This window comes from Hyperolius riggenbachi, chromosome 8 (assembly GCF_040937935.1).
Source record: "Hyperolius riggenbachi isolate aHypRig1 chromosome 8, aHypRig1.pri, whole genome shotgun sequence".
Taxonomy (NCBI): Eukaryota; Metazoa; Chordata; class Amphibia; order Anura; family Hyperoliidae; genus Hyperolius; species Hyperolius riggenbachi.
Window position 1 is genome coordinate 265848386 of NC_090653.1, and position 9872 is coordinate 265858257.

General features: G+C 43.7%; 1 protein-coding gene across 4 annotated transcripts in view; it reads right to left on the bottom strand.

Moving 5' to 3' along the window:
* The window catches only part of CCDC120 (coiled-coil domain containing 120), an 84099-nt gene extending 78228 nt beyond the window's left edge, over positions 1 to 5871 (bottom strand). For 2 of the 4 annotated variants that reach the window (XM_068248804.1, XM_068248801.1), the window contains exon 1: positions 5681 to 5871. The gene's annotated coding sequence lies outside the window, so the exon portion shown is untranslated. The remainder of the gene's footprint in view (positions 1 to 5680) is intronic. The other 2 variants (XM_068248799.1, XM_068248803.1) reach the window with 2 other exon arrangements.
* Between the last annotated feature and the right edge of the window lie 4001 nt (positions 5872 to 9872).

The window sequence follows — 9872 nt, forward strand, 5'->3', positions numbered from 1 at the left end:
GAACCGTCCGTCAACAGGATCTAACAGTAAATGTGATTCACCACAGCAGGCGATCTCTCCAGGCTCTACAGAGGAGTTCGGATGCTCACGTGCAAGGCCAGATTTATACTTTTTCTGCCCCTAGGTCAAGTATGTTGGGGCTCTCCTTCCAAGTGCCCCTCTTATTCCATGTGCTGCCCCCTCTTCCATGTGTAACATCCATATACTGCATCCCCATCTTTCATTTACAACCTTGTACATCAACTTCCCTTTTTTTGTGTTGTTCCCCATTTGCAGCCTTCTTTTTCATATGTAGCGACCCCTATTCCATGTCCTTGTGCCTCCTTGGGCTGCAGCCGCCCAAGACCCAGGCCTTTTTGGCCTGTCTAGAAATGCTCACGTGCTGACTGGAGATGCTATCGCAGCAGACAGGGGTCATCTTGGACACTGTCACCAGTCTGCAGCGACACACTACATACTCTGCAATGCATTGTGTGTTCTGACACCCTTTTCTCCTGGACAAATTTTTGCTACAGTAGCTCTTCCGCGGAATCAACCTAGACAGGCTGGTTTTCTTTTCCCATTAGAAAAATATTAAGGCGACATGGGGCTCAAGGCAAGGTACTATCCTTCGCTTACCCCCAGCTAGGTAGGACATTAACTATGATTGTGGCAGGTATTAGATTGTGAGGACAGGGATATGACTATGTATTCTGCAAAGTTCTACAGAAGATGCCAGTGCTATATAGAGAATAATACTAATATGATAGGGCATTAGACTATGGATTGGATTGGATTGGATTGGATTTGGACTATGACTGTGGTAGGGATTAGATTGTGAGCTCCTCTGAGGACAATCAGTGACATGACTATGTACTCTGTAAAGTGCTGCAGAAGATGTCAACATATTGATAACACAGGTAGTCCCCCACTTACAAATGCCTGATTTACGAACGACATGCTGATATGAATGGTATGGATTCTGTGTTTCCATGGGAACAAGTAAAAAAAATGTTTTCAAATTGGACTTGTCGTTTTTGAGAAAATCGATTTTAAAAAAATTCAAAGAAAAAATGGCTTTTAAACTTGTATAAAACAGGTAGAGAAGGCAGATGTGACAGAGAGGGGGACACTGGAGGCAGTGTTCCAATTTAAGAACAGATTCAGGTTAAGAACTAACCTACATTCCCCATCTCGTTCGTTAACCGGGGATTACTTTTAATAATAATAATAATAATTCTCCACCTCTACCAGATACACATTACACAATGTAAGAAATGAAAACTTCATCTTTGCCACGGACATTCTATATAAAAACCACAAAGTACACACATACTCAGTACGCTCAGTATAATCTCAGCCTATAGCTAGAGTTAGATAAATACAATCTCATTCATATACCCACACGGTACAAATTATAACAGGCAGAGCCTGGTGAGAAAATGCTATACACTGTGTCACATGATCTATATAAACACAGCGTATTCCGTGCATTACACACCATTACATTCAGCATGTATTCATGTAACAGCATAATGACCAGGTATAGTCAGAGCAGTGATTATATACAGCCCAGGCTAATGCTTGTCCAATCAGGCTACAGTATATTCATCAAAGTACACTACAGCCAGTGTAGGGGAAGCCTATGTAAATATATCAAGTAAGGATTGTATCCAGCACACATACAGTATATAATCTATATGATCCATGAAAACACACAAATTACCCATTAAAAGGAACCCGAGGTATGAGACCTATGGAAGCTGCCATATTTATTTAGTCACCAAACCAAATTTTAACAACATATCAAATTATTTGATTTCATGAGCAAAGGGAGTGCATACATTTGCATAAATTAGAATCAACACAGAATTATTTCCATCTCATTGACCATCTCTATTAGTGACACGGCTACACATCAGGCTTTATTCTTACAGCATAGATGTTATTTAGTATATATAAGAGATTCCTGTGTACACATCATATATACAGTCACAATCAGATGTGTATATCTAACTTTAAAAATACGGGGACTGCTTTATTGAAGCAGCACAAGTAACTAATTTTGATTGGTTTATTTCATTTTTGTGGACTAAGCACAGCTATAACTGTATGTATAAATTATTTATGACTATTATCTGAGAAATAGAACATTTTATCATATTTTCTATTTTAATTACAGTTTACATTTATTAGGAGTCGGTGCATTTTTTCCCGACTCCGACTCCAGGCACCCAAAATTGCCCCGACTCCGACTCCACAGCCCTGCAAAAATTGCCCCGACTCCAACTCCTCAGTTTATGAAACCACGACTCCAACTCCGACTCCGGGTACTCAAAATGGCTCCGACTCCTTAGTCTAATAATTAACAGGGCTGTGGATTTTGTACAAAAATCATCCGACTCCTCAGTTTATGAAATCAACGACTCCGACTCCGGGTGCCCAAAATTGACCCGACTCCTCGTCTCCGACTCCACAGCCCTGCCTAAAACAAGCATGCAGCATCATAGACATCTGATCTGCATGCTTGTTCCGGATCTATGTCTTAAAGTATTAGAGGCAGAGGATCAGCAGGACAGCCAGGCAATGTGCATTATTTACAAAGAAAAAACAAAACATGTCAACCTCCATATCCTTCTCACCTCAAGTTCCTTTTAAGGATGTGATCAGTTAGATTACAACACATTCGTAAATATGGTAAAGAGAGTTTATTGAGCTCAACCATAATAGCTGTAGAGTATAAGGGCCCATTCATATTTACAAATGCAAAATGATATCGATTTGCGGTAGAGCTTTGAGCCGGTGATTTTTATGTGATTAGCTTGTATAAAAATTTTCATGTTTTTTGAGCGATCGCGATTGAAATACATTGCAATTGCGATCGCTCAAAAAACGCTAAAAAAATGGTGCATGTGGTGCGTTTTGCGTGTATCACTACTGCGAATCATCGGCGATTAACAGTAAACGCCCGCTAATCGCCCAAGCATGAATGGGCCCTACGGGTTCATGGTTGGTTGTTCTGCGCACACTAAATAGTGTCTATCAGATTAATGTACACACAGTTTGTACATCAGGCAAGCATCCTATAATAAAGTATGAGTGTATATATGTGACAAGCTACATATACATTCAGCACAAGTCACTATAGTGTATTAGTGTACATCACAAACTGTATGAGAATCCAAAACATAATGTATATAGTCTATGGCATAGTTTCTCAACGTGTGGTACGCGTACCCCAGGGGGTACTTCTGAGGGTTCCAGGGGGTACTCAGGCTTGATATACTTAACCAAAAATAACAAATTTAGAGTTTTAGAAAATGATAAATCTTATTTAAACACCACCAAATTAGTATTTTAGCTAATTAAAAGCAATAGTAAAAGCTTGGAAATGGTTTAAAACCAATTATAATGTACTACAATTAAATATATATTTGTCAAGGGGTACTTGTGATAATGTTTACTATGCTAGGGGGTACTTAGTGAGTATATGGTTTTAAAAGGGGTACATACCAATAAAATGTTGAGAAACACTGGTCTATGGTATTTATAAAACACAGACTGTACAGCAAACACACGCTGTATGCTATGTGCTTATATGATACTCTGTATGCAGGGGCGCAGCAATAGGGGGTGCAGAGGTTATGACCGCACCGGGCCCTTGGACCAGAGGGACCCTCACTCAACTGCAGTATTAGCTCTTTAAAGGTGCTATGCTGTTAATGATCACTTCTATATATGCTTTGAATAGTGGTAATCATTAGCAAACTGTACCCCCCCCATGTTTATGCCTCTTTGACACTGCGGATGTCCTTGGCAGGTTGTGTTGCGCCATATGGACGGTTATGTGTAGAATGCTTGGGGTCCCAATGTAAAACTTGCACAGGGCCGAAAGCTCCTTTAGCCGTGACACTATCAGTATATGTAGTGATTGTTACAAGCAATGTATACATAATTAGAACATACACATTGGCAGCACGGTGGCGTACTGGTTAGCGCTCTTTCGTCCTTGCAGCGCTGGGTCCCTGGTTTGAATCCCAGCCAGGGCCCTCTCAGCATGGAGTTTGTATGTTCTCCCCGTGTATGTGTGGGTTTCCTCCAAGCGCTCCAGTTCCCTCCCACACCCCAAAAACATACAGATAAGTTAATTGGCTTCTCCCTAAATTGGCCCTAAACTGCGATACATACACTACACGACACATACATCGACATATGACAATAGTAGGGTTAGATTGTGAGCCCCTCTGAGGGACAAAACAATACACACTGTACAGCGTTGTGGAAGATGTTGGCGCTATATAAATACAAAATAATAATAATACTACATCCTATATAAAAAAAAACAGATTATATTATATGCTTTATAATAACCTCAACACATTCTGTGCATGATGTAATCTTGCATATATAGTCAGGGTATACAATCACTATGGATACGCTATATTGTATACTATAGGCTGCATGAGTATTCAGCACGCACACTGAGCAGATCCATGTAAACACACAGGCTGTGCTGTAAGCTGTATGATATCTCTGCACAGGGTGTGTAGATCATGCACCCTTATAAATGATAAAATCCATCTCTATTCGGAACAACACAATCTAGATATGACAAGCTACAAGTGTATCCAGGGCATACAATCACTATGGATACAATGTGGAAGGAGGAACCGCAAGACACGGTATATAGAATCTGGGAGATCCATGTAAACAGGCTGTACCAATCAAGGGCACACAGTATATGATGTATGACAGGCTGCATAACAATATTCAATAAATAATCATATCTAGATAGAGTGTATCAAGGTACTTTACAGGCTATATGGTAATTCAGAATATACACTGCATATAATCTATTAGATCCATATAAACACACAGAGAAGCTGTACATTAGAATAATAATAATAATAATATAGAATACACTGAATACCATGTATAAATATACATGGTAAGTATAGGTAGCACATTCAGTATAGAGCCAGTGTATATCACATACATTACAAACTGAATGTAAATATTCAGCATTGGTATAGTGTACAAGGTTTATACATATCACAGACAGTATGTAAATATACAGTATAGGTCCAGTATATCATAAACTGTATGTAAATATACATTATAGATTCAGTATATCACAAACTGTATGTACATATTCAGTATAGACCTAATATATCAGATACATAAAAGACTGTATGTAAATATATAGTATCTAAGGTATATCACAGACTGTATGTAAATATTTAGTATAGATCCAATGAATCGGGTACATCATAGACTGTGGTGTAATTATACAGTATATACCAGGTACATTACAGGTTTTTTTATATTCTGTATAGATCCAGAGTATCAGGCATATCACATGCTGTATACAAATATTCTGTATAGATGCAGTGTATCAGGTACATTACAGACTATATGTCAGTAGATCCAGCATATCACAAGCAGTATGCATAGATATATAATGTATCAGTTACATTACGGCTGGGATGTACATAGTGAGCACGCAGTACGTATAGGCAGAAGCTGGATGAGTATTCTGGACACACACTGTACATAATCTATGCGATCCATGTCAACACACAGGCAGTGCAGAGCGCAGGCTGGATACAGGCAGATATGGCAGGAGCTGCAGGATGTGTATAGAGAATGCATGGGAAGCAGGCAGGGAGGGGGACACACAGGCCGGCGCAGGACGGCTCACCTCTCCGGCCGCAGGTAGTAGTTGTCGGATCAGCAGCAGCTGCACTCCGCGCTCACACGGGAGCTTCCAGCGGAACCTACCAACTGCCGCACCATCTAGGGGGAGCCTCGGCTGCAAGATCAAACCATTCACCGGAGAGGTTGTCCTCGCGCATCCCTCCCCCCGGCAGACCTGTCTGTCGCTTGGTACGGCCCGACCTCCAGGTTCTGGATTCCAAAAATTCCAGGAATGAGACATTAACCCCTTCAGAGCCGCAAAACACCCTGATAGGCAAAGCCAACCTGTGCTGGAGAGGGGGGGGGGGGGGGGGGGGATGTGCCCTGCACTGACAGCGTGGATAGACATTAACCCCCGCTCTGCCAGAATCTAGGCACAGACATTAACTCCAACTCTGCTAGAGCCTGTGTATAGACATTAACCCTCACTCTGCCAGAGCCTGTGTATCTGCCAGAGCCTGTGCACAGACATTAACCAAAGCCTGTGTATAGACATTAACCCCCACTCTGCCAGAAACTGTGTATAGCCATTAACCCCCACTCTGCCAGAGCCTGTGTATAGACATTAACCCTCACTCTGCCAGAGCCTGTGTATCTGCCAGAGCCTGTGCACAGACATTAACCAAAGCCTGTGTATAGACATTAACCCCCACTCTGCCAGAAACTGTGTATAGACATTAACCCCCACTTTGCCAGAGCCTGTGCATAGACATTAACCCCCAATCTGCCAGAGCCTGTGCATAGACATTAACCCCCAATCTGCCAGCGCCTGTGCACAGATATTAACCTCTGCAACACCAGAGCATAGACATTAAACCTTGCACAAACTCCTGCTCCACTAGAGCCTGTGTCAAAGACTGGCAGAACTTGTGTACACTGAGATTTAACCCCTGCACTCCCAGTCAGACACTTAGCCCCTGCAATAATGCTAGAACATCATTACAGAATTTAACCCCTTGCAGTGCTAAAGCCAGCGAACTGCCATTAACCCCCTATGCTGGTACAGCATCAGCCTGAGCAGCCATTTACTCCTCCACAGCCTGACCTTACCACCTGTACTTCCACATGCTGTAAACAGATTTTAACCTCTGCACCACCACAGAATATTTGCAGACATACATTAGCCCCTGTGCTGCCAGAGGATCTTCACTGCCAGTGCATTGCACAGATGTTGTTAACCCCTGTACTGCCAGTGGATCTTAACAGACGCTAACCCCTGTATTGCCAGAGGATCTTCACAGACGTTAACCCCTGTACTGCCAGCAGAGTGCCCATTCACACTAGAGTGTTTTGCCGCCGATTTTGGCAAAACGCTCAAGCACTAGCGCTTTTTAAAGCGCTAGTGCAATAGAAACCTATGGGCCCGTTCTCACTTGGGCGATTAACGCAAATCTCCAAACGCAAACGCGTAGCCTGCACCATTTTAAGGCGATTTCCCGGCGATCGCTTTTCAGTGCTATAAAAGTGCTAAACACGATCGTGGAAAAATTGCTGCAGTGTCCAGTGATGTTTCCGCGTGAAATCGTGGAAAAATCACTCCCACAACCGACGTTTTGTGCGTTCAAGTGTGAATAGGGCCTAAGGACTCAAACCCACTAGCAGCCTTTTCTAAGCGCTAGCGATTTGATAAAGCTCTTGCTAATGCAATGCTATGGGGGGATTTTTATTAAATCACATCGCTCAAGTGGGATGACACCCATAGCATTACATTAGCCAGAGCTTTTCAAGTCACAAAGCGCTCAGAAAATCGCTCCTAGTGGGTTCCAGGCCTAACTGAGCATCTGTCAGACTGCTGAAAGCCTTGCATGCAATGCTTTAGATTCTTTTGAACGCATTTAAAATGACCATATTATTATATTTAAAGCGCCAACATATTCTGTGACAATATACCATATGACAATTTGTCCATGTGTGGCCACCATAGCACTGACCTTGTCCCCTGCCCTCTCCATCACCCCTCACCTATTATACAGTGCTGATTAATATGTAACTCTCTCCACTGACACCACAGCCCTACATGGGCCTGTTTCTCGGAATGCATCGATATACCCTCAGTCCTGCTGCAGATCCTCCAGCCCTCCATATAGTCATAAATCCCCAGACAGCACGTTTTCTTTATGTGCATTTATTAAAACATTATTTGTAAGCAAACATGTGAGGGAAAATAATAATACATACATAGAAGAAGATGGCTCGGTCCACACTAGGTGCGTTTGCAGAACGTAATCCGCGGTCCGGGCTCCGGCTTTCAAAACCGGAATGTGTAATGAATAGCGGAGATGCCGCCGCACGGTCTGGCGGCGGGGCAGCTGTCTCCGCGTTCAGACCGGCGGTTTCCGCACAGCAACATGTGTCTGGTTTGTCTGGACCTTCTAGTGCACACGTCTGCTGTTGCGAACACTACGTGGAAGCACTCAGACCATAGTCAGATCCAACAGTGTGTTTGAACCAGGAGGAACTGGGAATTCACACTGAGCCAGATTACTTCTATTGTATCATTCTTTTATACTTCAGACTAGTTCCAGGGTGTAGAGACCACGGACCTCACACCCAAGACTAGGGAACTTGTGTTATCATTCTGTTATAATTCAGACTAGTTCCAGGGTGTAGAGACCACGGACCTCACACCCAAGACTAGGGAACTTGTGTTATCATTCTGTTATACTTCAGACTAGTTCCAGGGTGTATAGACCACGGACCTCACACCCAAGACTAGGGAACTTGTGTTATCATTCTGTTATACTTCAGACTAGTTCCAGGGTGTAGAGACCACGGACCTCACACCCAAGACTAGGGAACTTGTGTTATCATTCTGTTATACATCAGACTAGTTCCAGGGTGTCGAGACCACGGACCTCACACCCAAGACTAGGCATTGTTTGATATTTGTTATGACCTATTGCTTTCCTGACTACTCCTCTGCTCTCTGATTCGGTCCCACGCATATCTGATATTCCGTTGCCAACCCCTGCCTGTCTTGGATACCGAATCAGCTCTCTGTCTTTGTACTTTGTCTGTCCGTGTGTTGCCGACCTGGCTTGCCCGATCTCGAGAGCTATCTCTCCCCTTAAGAGATAGTCTCCAGATCTGTCAGTGACATCCACCTTCAGGTGTCACTCACTCTCTGGTCCTCCCTACCTTCAGCCTAACTCCACCCCTTGGAGAGTCTCAGGCTGCTGGGAGGTTTCTGTACTCTCTAAGAGTAGTATTGCCCATACTGCCTAATATCACCTGCTCTGCAGGTGCGTTACTCAAAGTCTTACTGTTACACCAAGCACTCACGATTACATACAGGTGTCCAGAGGTTATTACTATATCTTTATTATTGGCGATTCTGCAGATCATCCATAATCAGTTATATATCTGCATTCTTGGTGATACTGCAGATCACCAATAATCAGATTCTCTCTGCGTGCTGACACCGATCGTTACAGTTATATCTTAGACCAGTTCCAGGGTGTTGAGACCAAGGACCTCACACCCAAGCTTAGGATTACTGTGTCATTACTGTGTTATACCTTAGACCAGTTCCAGGGTGTTGAGAAGAAAGGACCTCACACCCAAGTTTAGGATTACTGTGTCATTACTCTGTTATACCTTAGAGCAGTTCCAGGGTGTTGAGACCAAGGACCTCACACCGAAGCTTAGGATACTGTGTTATTCTTTAGACTAGTTCCTGGGTGTCGAGACCAAGGACCTCACACCTCAGAGTAGGATTGTGCTTTATATCTGTTATGACCATTTGCTCTGTCGACCTTTCTTTTGCTGCCTGATTCGGTACCTCTGCCTATCTGCCTACCAGTTGCCAACCTTGCCTGTACCCGGTTACCGAATCAGCCTTCTGTCTTTGTACCTTATCTGCTCGTGTGTTGCTGACCTGGCCTGCCCGACCCTTCTGGCTGTCACTCATCCCTTGAGTGTTCAGTCTGTCTGTACTACACATGACACTATTCCACCAAGTGTCAGTTAGCTGCAAGGACCTCCTGCTCCTCAGAGAGTCCTTCCTGCAATACAGCCAGGGTGTCACACTCACCATAGTCGTCTGTCTCGGAGTCCCCGTGCGCGTCCTGCAGTGCGCATGCGCGGGGGTTCGTTGGGCTGAATGCGCACGCGTGCAAAACATTGTGCGCGCGGTGCACGGTGTACTGCGCATGCGCGCACCCGCGTGCATGCCGAGAAGTGCGCGCGCATGCGCA